Source organism: Suncus etruscus, chromosome 1 (genome assembly GCF_024139225.1).
Source record: "Suncus etruscus isolate mSunEtr1 chromosome 1, mSunEtr1.pri.cur, whole genome shotgun sequence".
Classification (NCBI taxonomy): domain Eukaryota; kingdom Metazoa; phylum Chordata; class Mammalia; order Eulipotyphla; family Soricidae; genus Suncus; species Suncus etruscus.
The window spans coordinates 93,807,686-93,822,221 of NC_064848.1; the positions used below are offsets into that span (position 1 = coordinate 93,807,686).

General features: G+C 33.0%; 1 non-coding gene across 1 annotated transcript; it reads right to left on the reverse strand.

Moving 5' to 3' along the window:
- Nucleotides 1-3,479: 3,479 nt before the first annotated feature.
- On the reverse strand, nucleotides 3,480-3,612 carry LOC126032001 (small nucleolar RNA SNORA51). The gene has a single exon (XR_007503800.1). It is a non-coding gene; the product is annotated as a small nucleolar RNA SNORA51 (small nucleolar RNA).
- Between the last annotated feature and the right edge of the window lie 10,924 nt (nucleotides 3,613-14,536).

Consider the following 14,536-nt stretch of genomic DNA (forward strand, 5'->3'; position numbering starts at 1 on the left):
GTTAAAAGTTTTCAAAGGAGTTTATGGTAATCAAATTCTTTTGTACAACAGCTAAAATATAAAAAAAAGTAGAAAAAGATTCTGTCCCGCAATCTTTATTTTTCCATATCTTGAGGTCTATTCATAGATTTCACTGGACATTTAGTATTACATATCATTTTGATGTCTGTATAAAGGACGTTCTGTAAAAAGTTTATAAGTGAAGAACCGATCCCCTCTATTTGATACACTAAAACTAAAACTATAGATGGTTTCCTCTATAAAAATATGAAAATAGGTGGAAAATTTTTCTCAGGGCAGTATTAGATAAAGAAAGTTGCTGAAGAATACTAATTTGATACAACAAGAATAAATACTCTGACATTACTCATTTGTGTCTATATATGTGCTTTTATATCCATACATATTTAAGCACACACAAATGTTCAGTACAACAAACAATGAATCTTTAACAGTTGCCTTTTGTTAAGTAAATCAAAAATTTAGGGACAAGGACTATAAACCCATACTTTAAACATTTATTTTTGTACTTTATTTAATGTAATAAAATGTTTTATTTAAAATAAAAAATGTTTTGACCACTGTTCATATAGGATAAAAACCTAGAGATTACAGAAAAAAATGATATATACTATATTTCTTGCCTTCCTTTTTGTATCATGTCATAAATAAATAAAAACTGAGGACTTCGATTAAGTACCTGAAACATAGTATTTATTCAATTATTAAATACAAAAACAATTTACTTTACATTTAATATTGTATTTCAAAATGCCATTTACTATAAATTTTTTATTTACCTTAAATATTTCCCGTAGAAATCACATTAAAATTAGGAGTTAACCTTGGATAACCAATACTTTGGGAATTCTATGATTTATTCAATTTATCTTACATAAATTTCCAGCAGCTTGCTAACAGTGTTTGCAGCTTTTTAATAATATTGTGTCAGAATTTTTTGCATTATTTATGTGTATATATAATCTTAAATGACATTCTGAATTTGGCAGCAAAAAGGTTTACTTTTGTATAAAAGCATATTTATATTTCATTGAAAGCCTTTTTGTTGCTACGTGAGTATTTAGAAATAAAAATGTTCGCTTTATTAAACTCATGTTTGGCATAGAAGCCACATACAAATATAGTAAGGAGAAAGAAAGTGAATTATTTAAAGATAACTGTTGGAGATGGATAGACATACTTTATACAAGGGCTATATGAAAGTTGGTGTGTGAACGACTGCAATAGTTTAAGTAAAAAAGAGATTGGACTCAACCATTAATACAGGGCAGACAAGTAGGAATTTATAGGAAAGGAACAGAATGAAATCAGTGGCTGGAAAATTACATACTGGAAACATCTGTGGTAAGGGATATTCTTGCTGAACTTATATAATTGGATATTTTTGCAAACAAGGAGGATGATAAGATAGCACCAGGGGGAAAGGATGAGGATGAGGAAGCTGATCAAATATGGAATCAGATATGATCAAATATGATCCAGGGAAGGATCTTTCTAAAATAAAATAAGGTTTCTGCTAAAGCTGAATTTTACAAAATACATAGATTTAGAAGCCTAAATATTGGGTCAAGTAACAAATATAAACCAGTACATATATTTTCTTTGTCCAGGTAGTAAAATATTTTTATTTCTTTTATATTAAGGAAATTAATGCATACCTAAATGCAGAATATTTCCCTAAGTTTGAGAGTTATTACCAAATATTTTGTATACTGTAATATTTTCTTAGCAAGCACAATAATGAATGTCTTTAAACATTAATTTTTAAGTATAATTTAAATAATTTTGTCACATCTCAAGGTATTTTAATTTACTAATAAATATTTATACGTTAGTATAATATGAATTTTAAATTTCGAGTCAGATAATTGAGAATTTAATTTTAAGTACATTGAATTCATTTTTATTTTATTGGCTAACATCTTTTGTAGTAACAAACATTAATTGTTTTCTTCCTTGAATTACATAGATATATAAAGTAAATGATATTCATTTTTTGTTTTTTTGTTTTTTATTTTTGGGGCCACACCCAAAGACTCTCTTGGGTTATGCCTGGCTGTGTGCTCAGAAATTGCTCCTGGCTTGAAAGACCATATGGTACTTCAGGGATTGAACCAAGGTCCTTCCTGGATTGGGAGCATGCAAGGCAAAAGCCCTATAGCTGTGCTTTTGCTCCAGCCCTCAAAAATGTTATTAAAGGAGGAAGCTTCTATTAAATTGTTTACAATCCTAAAAGACTAGGTAGAGGAATGATGCCTACCTAAATGTTTAAAAATGTCACTTAGTGAACTTAAAATATGTTACATTTTATATTTTTGTCTGGATATCTGTTTTTTATATTAGTAAATAAACAGGTATTAATGTATATGTATTACAGAAGTATTAATATGGAATTATGTTTCTGCTCTGAGGGAAGCATTTCTAGCAATTAAATGAATTAAATTGATCAATTTTCTGTTTTAAATAGAAATAGACATGTATTAAATGTAAATAGAATGGTCTTTGAATAAAATAAATTTCCATTGATAGAATTTAAAAATTAGAATCTAATTCAGTGAAAAAAACTGATAAATGGGCCTGAGTATGGGAGTTAAGGAATTTGTCTCACATACATCAAATGTCAGTTTGATCTACCATACCTCATGGTTTGTTGTTGTTATTGGGTTTTCTTTTGAGAACCAATAAAGAGACCCCAAATGTACGGGCTGGACATAGTCCTTTAGCCCCTCTGGGTATGGTTGTCAAAGCTTTCTCTTCTCAAAACAAATCATATAAAAATCTGAAGATATTTCTAATAAATTATAAAAAGTAGTATTACTACTAATTACTACAAGTATGTTTCACCTAGTAATCATCTTTGTTTTCTATCAAAAAAAACCCATCTGATCAGTATATTTAACCTATAATCATAAAAACAAAGGTTCTAGTCACGGTCACAAATAAGTTCTATGTGTAATAATAATAATAATAAATATATAGCCACCTACATAGGTAGGCCTCATTAACACATTGTTTAATACTCGAGACTAGAAACCTATGTGTATCCTAAACTGCTCCAGCCATATCTAACCCTGAAACCTTGACAAAAATGCCTAGAAATTGGAAAAACCTCCCAACTCCGATGCACAGACCCAATCTCTTTTATTTGATTTATTATTTTTTTAAATTTATATTTACTATATTTAACTACTTTTCTGTTCTCTCTCTTATCTTTTTTTTTACTTTTATTTTATGAAGAAAAACATGCAAAGAACTCTCTTATCTTTTGCTCTCCCTTTCTGAAGCTATACCTAAGCTAATTATTTATCATAATTCAACCAGTCCTAAGAGCTCAGACCCATCCTATTTGGGTCAGATCTCTAACAACACCTTAAGATAGAATGTATGACTTTATGTGGCCATGAGTACATGGAGAGAGGACTCCTCTATAAGAGCCAAACCTAAATTGTTTTTTTTTTCTTTGCACCCCCATTCACAATACAGACCAGGCAAAGGGCCTGGTTTGAGGTGTATATGGGGAGCATTTACTGTACCTTCTCTTTCTATACAGTCAGTGTAAAGAACACAGTCTCTTGTAAGCATTGGGAGGCCTTATCTTTTCTAAATTGTAAACAATCTATGCCTATAGTGTATATAGGCCCTCCTATATACTATCCCTCCTCCCCACCTCAGAAATCCTACTATCCCTTCACCCCCAATCCCAATCCGATATCCCGCCTTATTAACACTCTATTTTTTCTTCTTTTTGGTTTTTGTGTCACACCCGGCAGCGCTCAGGGGTTTCTCCTGGCTCTTTGCTCAGAAATCGCTCCTGGCAGGCTTGGGGACCATATGGGTTGCCAGGATTTGAACCACCGACCTTCTGAATGCAAGGCAAATGCCCCAGCTCCATGCTATCTCTCTGGCCCCCTTATTAACGCTCTTTGCCCTCAGTTCTTAGCCCATTAAGTATCAAGACCGACCTTCTTCCCCAATAAGCCATCACCCAGCTCCTAAGCAAAGGGACACACACTCAGCCCCACATCTTGTCCCCTGGCAAGAAACTACAACCAACACTCCTGCTGACTCATGCTCTGTGGTCCTCCTAATCATCTCCCAAAATGTGGACTGTTGCTTGATACCAATTCAGCTCCAGAAGGACTCCAATACAAGTATTTTACCTGAGCCCTTTCTGCTGCAAATCATTTCTGAAACTCAACAAGACCAGGGTGTGTGATGAAAATGTGCCCTAGATTCGACCCCCACAAGAATATCTCAAAAGATAATGGGGTAGCCTAAATTTTCTTTATAAGTTTAAGACCTCTATAATACTACCTCTTAACCTGTGTATCGCCAAATGTAAGGTAGACTCCTGCATCACTTTGTTCCCTTAATTACTTTTTTAAACTCATTTTTATTTATTTTTTCCTTTACATATATGTGAGTATAGATAGTCTTGTTTTTGTTCTCTTCTTTAACTTCACCTTTTAGGTTCTGCTGGGTAGAAAAACCTACAAGAAAAAGGCTTGCTTGGCATAAAAAGCTTAGGTCAAAACCAGGACACAGAGATGAAGGAGCCTGACACTCTCACCCACAAATGCACCTGCAATATAATATAGCACCACCATTACTTTTTGCAAAGGCATACCAATAATGGGAAAATATTACATATTGAAACAAGCTCTTATCTACTAGGGATAAGAAATCATACATTATACAATACAGCGGCACCTCCCACATTGAACATATGTCATGTGGTCCCAACATAGACTCCATGTTAGATTAGACAGCAAACGTCCAAACCAAAACCCTAGATCCCAGACATAGAACTGCCACAGTTCTCTGCAACAGCTCTAGGAACCAAACTCCCTCTGGGACATTCTTAATACTGCTCTGATACCAACATGCTCCAGTTTTAATTGGACATCCTGACAACGAGAAAATGGCAACAACTTGGTCTAAGAGCAGGTTGTCTTACCTCACCACCTAACAATAAGATGAAATCAGAAGATATGCATTCCTTTGATCTGTGCAAAAACCAAGATCGCTAACTACAGTAGACTGACTGTGTCAACCATGATTAGGCAGAACTTATTCTTGGACTAATATAAAAGACCCTAGTCCAGGCTTTGGCCTATGATCTGTACTACAATCAAGATCTCTAATTCCAGAACTCTGACTGAGACAACGGCAACCGAGTAGAATTCTTTTGAGATGGTCTTGGGAGGATAATATCCAGGACACATTTTTTGTTTCAAACTGTGGTCTAATTGAGTCTGAGAACACTATGTAGTGTCTTTGAGTTGGGGGTCTCTCTGAAGCTGAATCCCATAATAAGTACCAGTCCACATTGAAAAGGGATGGGAGAAAAAGGGTCACATAGAATAAATAAGCAGGAGTGGTGTCTGCAGCTTTTTTCCAGGGCAAGTATGTGGGTCTAAGAGCATGTCCTTTCACTTTGAGAGTTGGGTAGTAGCTTATCGGGGCAAGGGGGCAGTCTAAGGGGGCTCCTAAGGAGTTAAGAATTGATATAGAGAGTTAAACAGGGAGAGATAACAGATCAGGAGTGAGGGGGTGAGAGGATATGAGTTTTGAATGGGCGGAGGAGGGATAATGTTATATAACAAAATCTGTATACAATAGGGATGGATTGTTTACAATACAGATTAGGCAAGCATAGAGGAGTCTACTGCGTACACACTCTCACCTACTTATAGATAGAACTAATCATGGGTTGTAGTTGGAGGATGACCCTTATGAGATGAATCAAAGCACTTGAAAATAAGTAAATTAAAATAAATAGATAAAATAGAAAAAATTAAAAATATATTGGGCTGGCATATTGGAGGGAAAAGTTTTTCCAATTTCTAGGCACTTCATCAAAGCAGGGGTGAGCTTAGCTAAATGAAGCTTTCTGGAATAGGTTGTGCATGGAGCATTTTAGTATAAGCATAATTTTCATGTCTAGAGTACTAAGTAATATGATAGTGAGCACTATAAGAAAAGTCTACCCTATGTAGTATCATCCACAATGATTTGTGCATTGAAATTTCTTTGCTGAGAGAAAACTGACAGCTTGAGAATTCTGATATAATAGCAATATGCTTGAATTGAAAAAGAAGAAAAAAATAAAAGAAAAAATAAAAGGGTAATATAATTTTCAAAAACATACTCAGTGAGTGGGGCCTGTAACAAATGTCTATGTTGTACCTTTCCAATTTCAATGGTCTCTATGGTCAAAGCTTTACTAGGTCATGGTAGCAGATATTAAATTACTGTTTTTGTGCTATTGCGTTAAATATGTAGGAAAGGAGTTGTTGGTTCATATATTTGTTCTGTCTTAATTTTTAAAGAAATCTCCAGAATATTTTCTATAGAAGCTAGACCTAATTTATAGAACACCAAGAGTGGGAAAATTTTCTTTCTTCTTTACCTGCAATCTTTGTATATGTTTATAATAAACTATTTTCACAAAAAGTGATGAGATATGTATCTGATTGCCATTTGATTGAAAATTTCCTTAATACCTGAATGTATATTGGCAGTTTGTCTTTGATTATAATAATTTCAACTTCTCTCCAAATTTTTAATAATTTGTTTGAATTTTTGGTTAAGTTGTCAGTTTTGAATATATCTTGGATTTTAGTCATTAGTCAGATATGAGGTTTATTCTTTATTTTCCCATTAGTAGAGCTTACATATATGTTATAAATATTTGTTAAATTTAAAAATGGAGGAGGAGAGAAGTTATATGATGGGAAAAGAATGAATAAAATGCATAAGAGAGAGAGATAGAAGAACCACAACCAATAAAAGCAAAATAATGTGCAATTATGTAGGAGAAAAATCATAATACAGTTAGGTCATTAAACAGTCACATATTCATTACTAACTGCATACTAAAACATAACAGAGAATGCACAAATATCTGTATGTAGTCTCTGAGGACTAGGAGGTAACTAGATCAGAACACAAATTGGTCATTGGAAATTGAATCAAATTCTGACTATAAAGGGACCAAAACTGATTAAGCAATCACATGTGTATTGCAGTGATTTAACTGATTATATTTCAAGACCAACCTTAACTAGAAAATGTACCACAATACATTTCTTTACAATAACTATTGGAGTTGTGTTAACATGCAAAATCCTGAGTCAGAAAACAAATTTAAATAAAAGAACTTTTTTTGACATTATAACCCAGAAACAATTACTGAAAGAAAAATCTCGTAGTTCACTGAAAGGTACGAAAAGTTGTTCTGTAACACAACTAATATCTCTAACATGGGTAGTTTAAAAATAGTTATTTTTCAAGAGTGATGTCTACTTTGAATATTCTAAAGAAATATTTCTGATTTGTTACAGAGTTTGATTCTGTGATAAATACTATTGATTAAATATACTTTCAACATTTCCTAAAATTTTGTTAATGGTTGTCAGCATGTTCTCATTCTAATACCTATATTTTTATTATCTATGTTTTAAGTTTGTTTGTTCACAGCTTGGCCCATGTTTAAGAATCACTCGAGTGGTATGTGGAGAATATCTTGCTATTGGGAATCCAACAGGGCTCAGTAATATGCAAGGTAAACATCTTATCGACTTTATACCTTCTAGGCTTATGATTTGGAGTTAATATATATATATACATATATAAAGTTTTCTTGCTTTCACAACCTTACATATTATTTCTAAAGCAACAAATTATTTTTATAACTTCATATCAATTATATTTTAATTTTTGTAGTAATAATACTTTTTATTTTTTGGCCACACCCATTTGATGCTCAGGGTTACTCCTGGCTAAGCACTCAGAAATTGCCCCTGGCTTGGGGGGTACCATATGGACGCCGGGGGATCGAACCGCGGTCCTTCCTTGGCTAGCGCTTGCAAGGCAGACACCTTACCTCTAGCACCACCTCGCTGGCCCTAGTAATAATCCTTTTTAATTGTTTTATTTAAGTATCATGGCTACAAATTTGTTGGGTTTAAGTCATACAATATAACCCATTTTTCACCAGTTGCACCCTTCCATCACCATCAACAATGTCTCTCTTTCCCTTCCACCACTCCACCTCTACCCCTGCCTTACTCTTTTCTTTTTGATCTGTGTTTTGAGCTATTAATGGAGGGGTTCCTTACCTATAAGTTTCTTCCCTTACTTACACATAGGAAAGCCATGAATTTTTGCATTTTAACTTTGTAGGCTGACACTTTTCTAAAGTCTATTGTATGTAGAAGCTTTTTTATGGCATCTTTAGGGTATTCTATATACAGTATCATATCATCTGCAAACAATGAGAGCTTCACTTCTTCCTTTCCTATGAATGTCTTTGATGTGTTCAATGTCTTTTTTTGACTAATTGATATGGCAATTATCAATTAGGACACATCTGTCCAATATATTACTTCCAGTACTATAAAAAAAAAGAAGTCATGAGGGAAGGCAACTATATTTTGTGCCAGACATTAGTGGAAAGCATTTAGTTTTTCTCCATTGAGTATAATGTTTGCAATGGGTTTGTGACAATGGCTTTGACAATATTGAGGAATGATTCTTTAATTTCCATCTTATTTAGAGTTTTTATCACTAATGGATGGTGGCCCTTGTCAAATGCTTTCCCTGCATCTATTGATATGATCATATGGTTTTTGTTTTGTCTTTTATATTAATTGATATATATTGGTATATTATATTGATTGGTATATTATATTGATTGACTTAAGTTAGCTTAAATCATCCTTGCATCCCTGTAATAAATCCTGTTTGATTACTCTGTATAAGCTTCTTGATGAGTTATTGCATTCTCTTTGCTAGTATTTTGTTGAGGATCTGTGTTCATCAAGGATATGAGCCTATAATTCATTTTTTGTGGTGTCTTTACTTATGGTATCAATGTGATGTTGGCTTTATATAAACTATTTGTGAGTTATTATGTTTCTTCAATTTCCTGGAATAACCTGAAGAGGATCGGTAGCAGCTTTTCTTTAAAGACTTGAGGCTTTTGTTTCTGGGAATCTTTTTGATTATCCTTTCAATTTTCTCAATAGTGATAAGTACAGGTACACAAGATCATTTTGGTTCAACCTTGGGAAGGTTGTGTAGGATTCCAAAGATTTATCCATTTCTTCTAAGATCTCTTGTTTTGTGGCAGAGGATTGCTCAAAGTAGTCTCTGGTAACACTTTAAATTTCTGTAGTGTATGTAGTGAACTCCCTCTTTTCATTTCTGATTTCTGCTTATTAAGTTTATCTCTCTTTCTTTTTTAGTGAGTCTTGCTAATGGTTTGTCAAACTTGTTTAGTTTTTGAAAGAATCAGCTCTTGCTTTCATCCTTTTTTAATTGTTTTTATATGTCTAGTTCAGTTATTTTTGCTCTAGTTTTTATTATTTTCTTCCCTTGCTTAATTTCTACTTATTTTTTTGGTCTATGGTAATTATATTTTTAAAAAATTATTAGTTTTTTAAAATACAGTCCAGTGGGAAACATTGTTATATTTTACCTTGAGTTGTGGGCAACCCAATCATTTACTACTATGCAATACTCAAGTTAATTGTTCAATGGATATGGTTAATAAAATGCCATCAGGTCTATATAAACTATAGCAGAAACATTATTTTTCTTCCTGATACTGGATATAAAATAACAATAACATAAAGCAATTTAACAATAAAAACGTTATTCATATACTTGCTTCCTATACTCAATATATTTATATTTTAGGATAATATAAACTATCCATTTCAACCAAATCATGGACTTAAGCTTCAATATATAAATAAACATTTAACTATGCAAGTTTATATAAATTTTATTTTGTCTTCATATCACTTTTTAAGTGCTGGGTATGTTCACAGGAATAATATACTATAGAATCATAGATACACATAATTTCCTTTGGAACTAAATTTTAAATAATCTATGTTAACATTATACATTTTATATTTACTGTGGTTTGATTTTTGGATCACATCAGAAGTGTTCAGGATACTTTGGACATTGTAGTAATATACCTACTTGATATTTTTTTAGCTTATTCTTCTGTGCCTAATTTGTCTAATGGCTTATTTGGCTGTGCATTGAAGAATAACTCGTAGCAGTGCTCAGGGGAAGTATGGGTTGCTGACAATTAAATCCATGTCTGCCTTGTGCAAGACAAACTACCTAATTTGTTCTATTGCTCTGGACTCACCTCTTCTTTAAGAACTGTGAGGCCCCTGATATCTAAGACATAGTGTTACGACTTATTTGTAGTTTTGATGAGTCGCTAGTTTTACTCATTAGGGTACTATTGTTTACATAATTATAACTGATAAAACATGATTTATTCAAATGACATTTATTATAGTACTAATAGTATTTTATAGGCTATTATTAATTTAACATCCACTACCTGTTATCAGTGGTGATTACATATTTTATTGATTTAATATAGTATCATACATTATTATCATAATAGTCATATTATAATCTGAATAACTACTATCATATAGGACAGAAAGGATATGATAACACATATCATATAGGACATAAAGGGTTAAGTATTGAAGTAGAATTTGCCAAAGCATAAGAAATCATAAATCAAATATTGTTTTCATTTTCTATCTTTTTATGTGTTCTGATTAATATTACACTATTCTTTGAGAATAAACATATTGTCTAAAGCAAAAATCCAGCTAAATCATATCTGTTTAGGAGATTTTGTTCAGTTAGGAAAGTGAATAAAAATTACTGCTCTACTGTAAAAAGTAAGAAAACTAGAAGTGAAAAGAGCACTGAAGCCAACTTATTTAAAATAAAATAGTCTTAGATTTCAGGGTCTCACAATTCTTAAAAAAGAGGTGAGTCAGAGAATAGTAGAAGTGTAGTCTTTAATCCCAAAATCTATATTGTCCCCTGAATACTTTCTAGGAGTGATTTCTTTGTGCAGATCCAGAGAAACTCTAAGCACAGTGGACTGTGGCCCCCAAAATGAAGAGTTGAATCAGGTAGTATAGAGTTTGAAGTCCTTCGAAGATATTCCATATAATATGAAAACTTTTATAGTGAAATTTGGATTTACACAGGTTCACACTTTGGCATATGGAGAGAACTAGAAATAATTCAATTTGTAAAACTCTGCAGGAGAAATTGAGTGGCATATACCTTGGGTAAGGGAGAAATAAAAGAATTGAATGTAGATATTTCATATAGCCACATAGTGTTTTAAAACATTTTTTGTGGATGTTCATCTTGTGAATGCTCTTCTTGTACTCAAGAAATAACATGAAAATAATAAAAACTAACCAAAAGAATTTGGAGGGATCAAGGAGATCCATTGCCAATACAGAGAAATCAGTGTCACCTGAATTATTCTCCTGAAGTTAATATCAATAAAAATGTTTATATTCTTGATATCATTAAGAATTAAAAATTAAGACTAAAATTTCAAAAGAATATAATATATTTAATAGTAAAAATTTTAATAGCTCATACATTTTCCAACTTAAATAATTATTGGGTGCATTTTAGGCAAGCAGAATTACTGGGATGTGAAAAAATAATACCTCTAAAAGATAGCAGTAGTCAAGTACCTGGTTGATCTTTGATTCTCACATAAATGAAAAAGCCATGAGGACAAATTAATGAATTGACATAGAATGACAAAATTAACTGGTTTTAAAGACATGAATCAGTAGTTTTAAAAGAAGTTTATAGTGAGGCTATAAGGCGGGTGAGATTAAAAAAAAAGGCACTAGACCTGCAATATGCTGACCCCAGTTTGATTTCTTTTTTTTTTTTTTTTTTGGTTTTTCGGGCCACACCCGTTAGATGCTCAGGGGTTACTCCTGGCTACGTGCTCAGAAATTGCCCCAGGCTTGGGGGGACCATATGGGACACCGGGGGATCGAACCGTGGTCCCCAGTTTGATTTCTTAAAATGAATATGGTGCCCCAGAAAACTGATAGGAGTGGTTACAGAGCACAGATAACCTCTGAGTAGCCCCAAAATTAAAAATAAATTGAGTCCAGGGAAGATAAAACGTGGCTTGGTTTTCATGTTACTCTCTAAACTTCAAATCTTCTGCAATATACATGGGCTCCTGAGCACCACTGAGCATGGCCTCCAAAATAAAAATATATTAATATAAAATAATATTATAAATAGTAGAAATTTAAATTAACCTAAAACTAATTCACAGGGGCCAGAGCAGTGTCACAACTGTAGGGCATTTGCCTTGTACACAATTGACCTAGGATAGACAACAGTTCGATCTCTGGCATCCCATATAGTCCCCAAGCCAGGAGCAATTTCTTAGCGCATAGCTAGGAGTAGCACCTGAGCATCACCGAATGTGGCACCAAAACCAAAAACCAAAAAACAATAGCAAAAACAACACTAATTCACAGTTTAACATTTACAGTGTCCAGTATTAAATACAAAAAATTTCAGCTAAAGGTAAAAACAGAAAATATGAACAGTATGCAAGAATATAATAAAGACTAACAACAGGAAGACGTTTTGCTGAAGTTATTATTTTGTGTTTAGTGACAAGGGAAGATGCTCATTACAAATTAAAATGTGGATGTTAGATGTTAGAAAAAGCTTGTTAACTGAATTTTTTAGAAAGTGCAATCCCTGAATTTTTTTGTTTGATTTGGGGTTGGGGATACTTGATAGTACACAGGGCTGACTCCTATATCTGTGTTCAGGAATAACTGCTGGAAGGCCTTAAAAAACATAATGGATGTCAGATTTCTGAGAATTGAAACAAGTTCAACTACATGCAAGGCAAATTTTGTACCATTATATGTTGCTGAAACTCCTCTTAAATTCTTTGGGTTTTTTTTGGGGGGGGGCACACCCATTTGGCGCTCAGGGGTTAATCCTGGCTATGTGCTCAGAAATCACCCCTGGCCTGGGGGGACCATATGGACGCAGGGGAATTGAACCGTGGTCTGGTCCTAGGCTAGAATTTGCAAGGCAGAGGCCTTACCTCTAGTGCCACCTCTCCAGCCCCAAATTTTTTTAACAAAGTTTTGCTAGAAGCAAATTATTCACATTGTGGTGAGAAGATCATGGAGTTGGGCAGCTGGAAGATCAAGGGCTCAGTTATGAGCTTTAGGAAAATCAGCCTTCTGATGAGCTTTCATCAGGAATCAACTTGAGCCAGGTAGTGACCCCACACAAATATCATTTATATCTCCTCTCTGATAAAGACTTCAGGAGAAAATGTTGAGGATATTCATAAACTAAAAAAAAAATACTAAAAGCATGAGGCAGACAGCTAATAATATTCAAAAGAATATTAGGGTAGAAATGAAAAAAAAACTTTAAAGAAAACTAACAGAAATAAAAAAAAAACTTGATAAAGTAAAATGAAAAACTCACTGGAAAACCTCACAGATAGAGTAACAGATGCTGAGGACAAAGTCAGTGACCTGGAAGAGAAGCTGCATAAAACCACCATATAACAGAAGAAGTTTTGGAAAAGAACCTTAAAATAAAAAAACAGAAGATGGAAAAATATACTTAAAATAAGAGAAGAGACAACAATAGAACTCTGGGATTTAATTCAACAGAAATAATATAAAAATTATTGGAATCCCAGAACACCAGCAAGAAAAGCCCCATGAAGGATGAACATTCAAAGACATTATTGATGAGATATTACCATTGCTGAAGAGTGCATGCATATCCATTCTTGATTCTCGAAGAATTCCAGTTAAAAGAGACCCAAATAAAAATTATTTTGATGACAGATATAAAGGAATATAATGAACCATATTTATTTCCCAAACTTAAAACTTCTGCATTACAAATTCATAAAATAAATTTAAAAATTCTTAATTATATAAATATTTTATGTACAATGTATACTGTTAACTAATTCATAGCACATTATTTGGTCATGCATTAATAAGAAAAAACAAATAAATAAAATTTCTTCTGAACCAATTCTATTGCTTTAACAACAAATTTAGTAGAACTATCTGCTTATTTCCCCTTTGCTAATTACATATTAGGATTCTTAATCTTTCCTTTGGCTCCAAACATAGTTTGGAAATATGTCTGATTATTCAGCAAAGAGCATGTACCATATTAAGTCATTCATACTTCAAGAAATGTTTTTCTCTTTATTTGTTGCTTTTTATAAAACCATCTTGAATCGTGTAGCTATATATTCTTTTGATATTTTACACAATTTATTTAAGAAGAAATTATTAAATTATTATGAGCATGTTGCATACCTTTTCTAGATGATTTCAATAAAAATTAAAATGTAGGGTTTGGAGTGATAGCACAGTGGTAGGGCATTTGCCTTGCACAGGGCTGACCCAGAACGGACCGAGATTCGATCCCTGGTGTCCCGTATCGTCCCCGAAGCCAGGAGGAATTTCTGATCACATGTCCAGGAGTAACCCCTGAGCATCACTGGGTATGACCCAAAAACCAAAATAAAAAATTAGTATGGTGAAACTGGCTACAGGATAATCTTACAAAATTTTTCTTTAAATCACATTTTCTTTAGTAATGCCAGGTAATAGTTTTC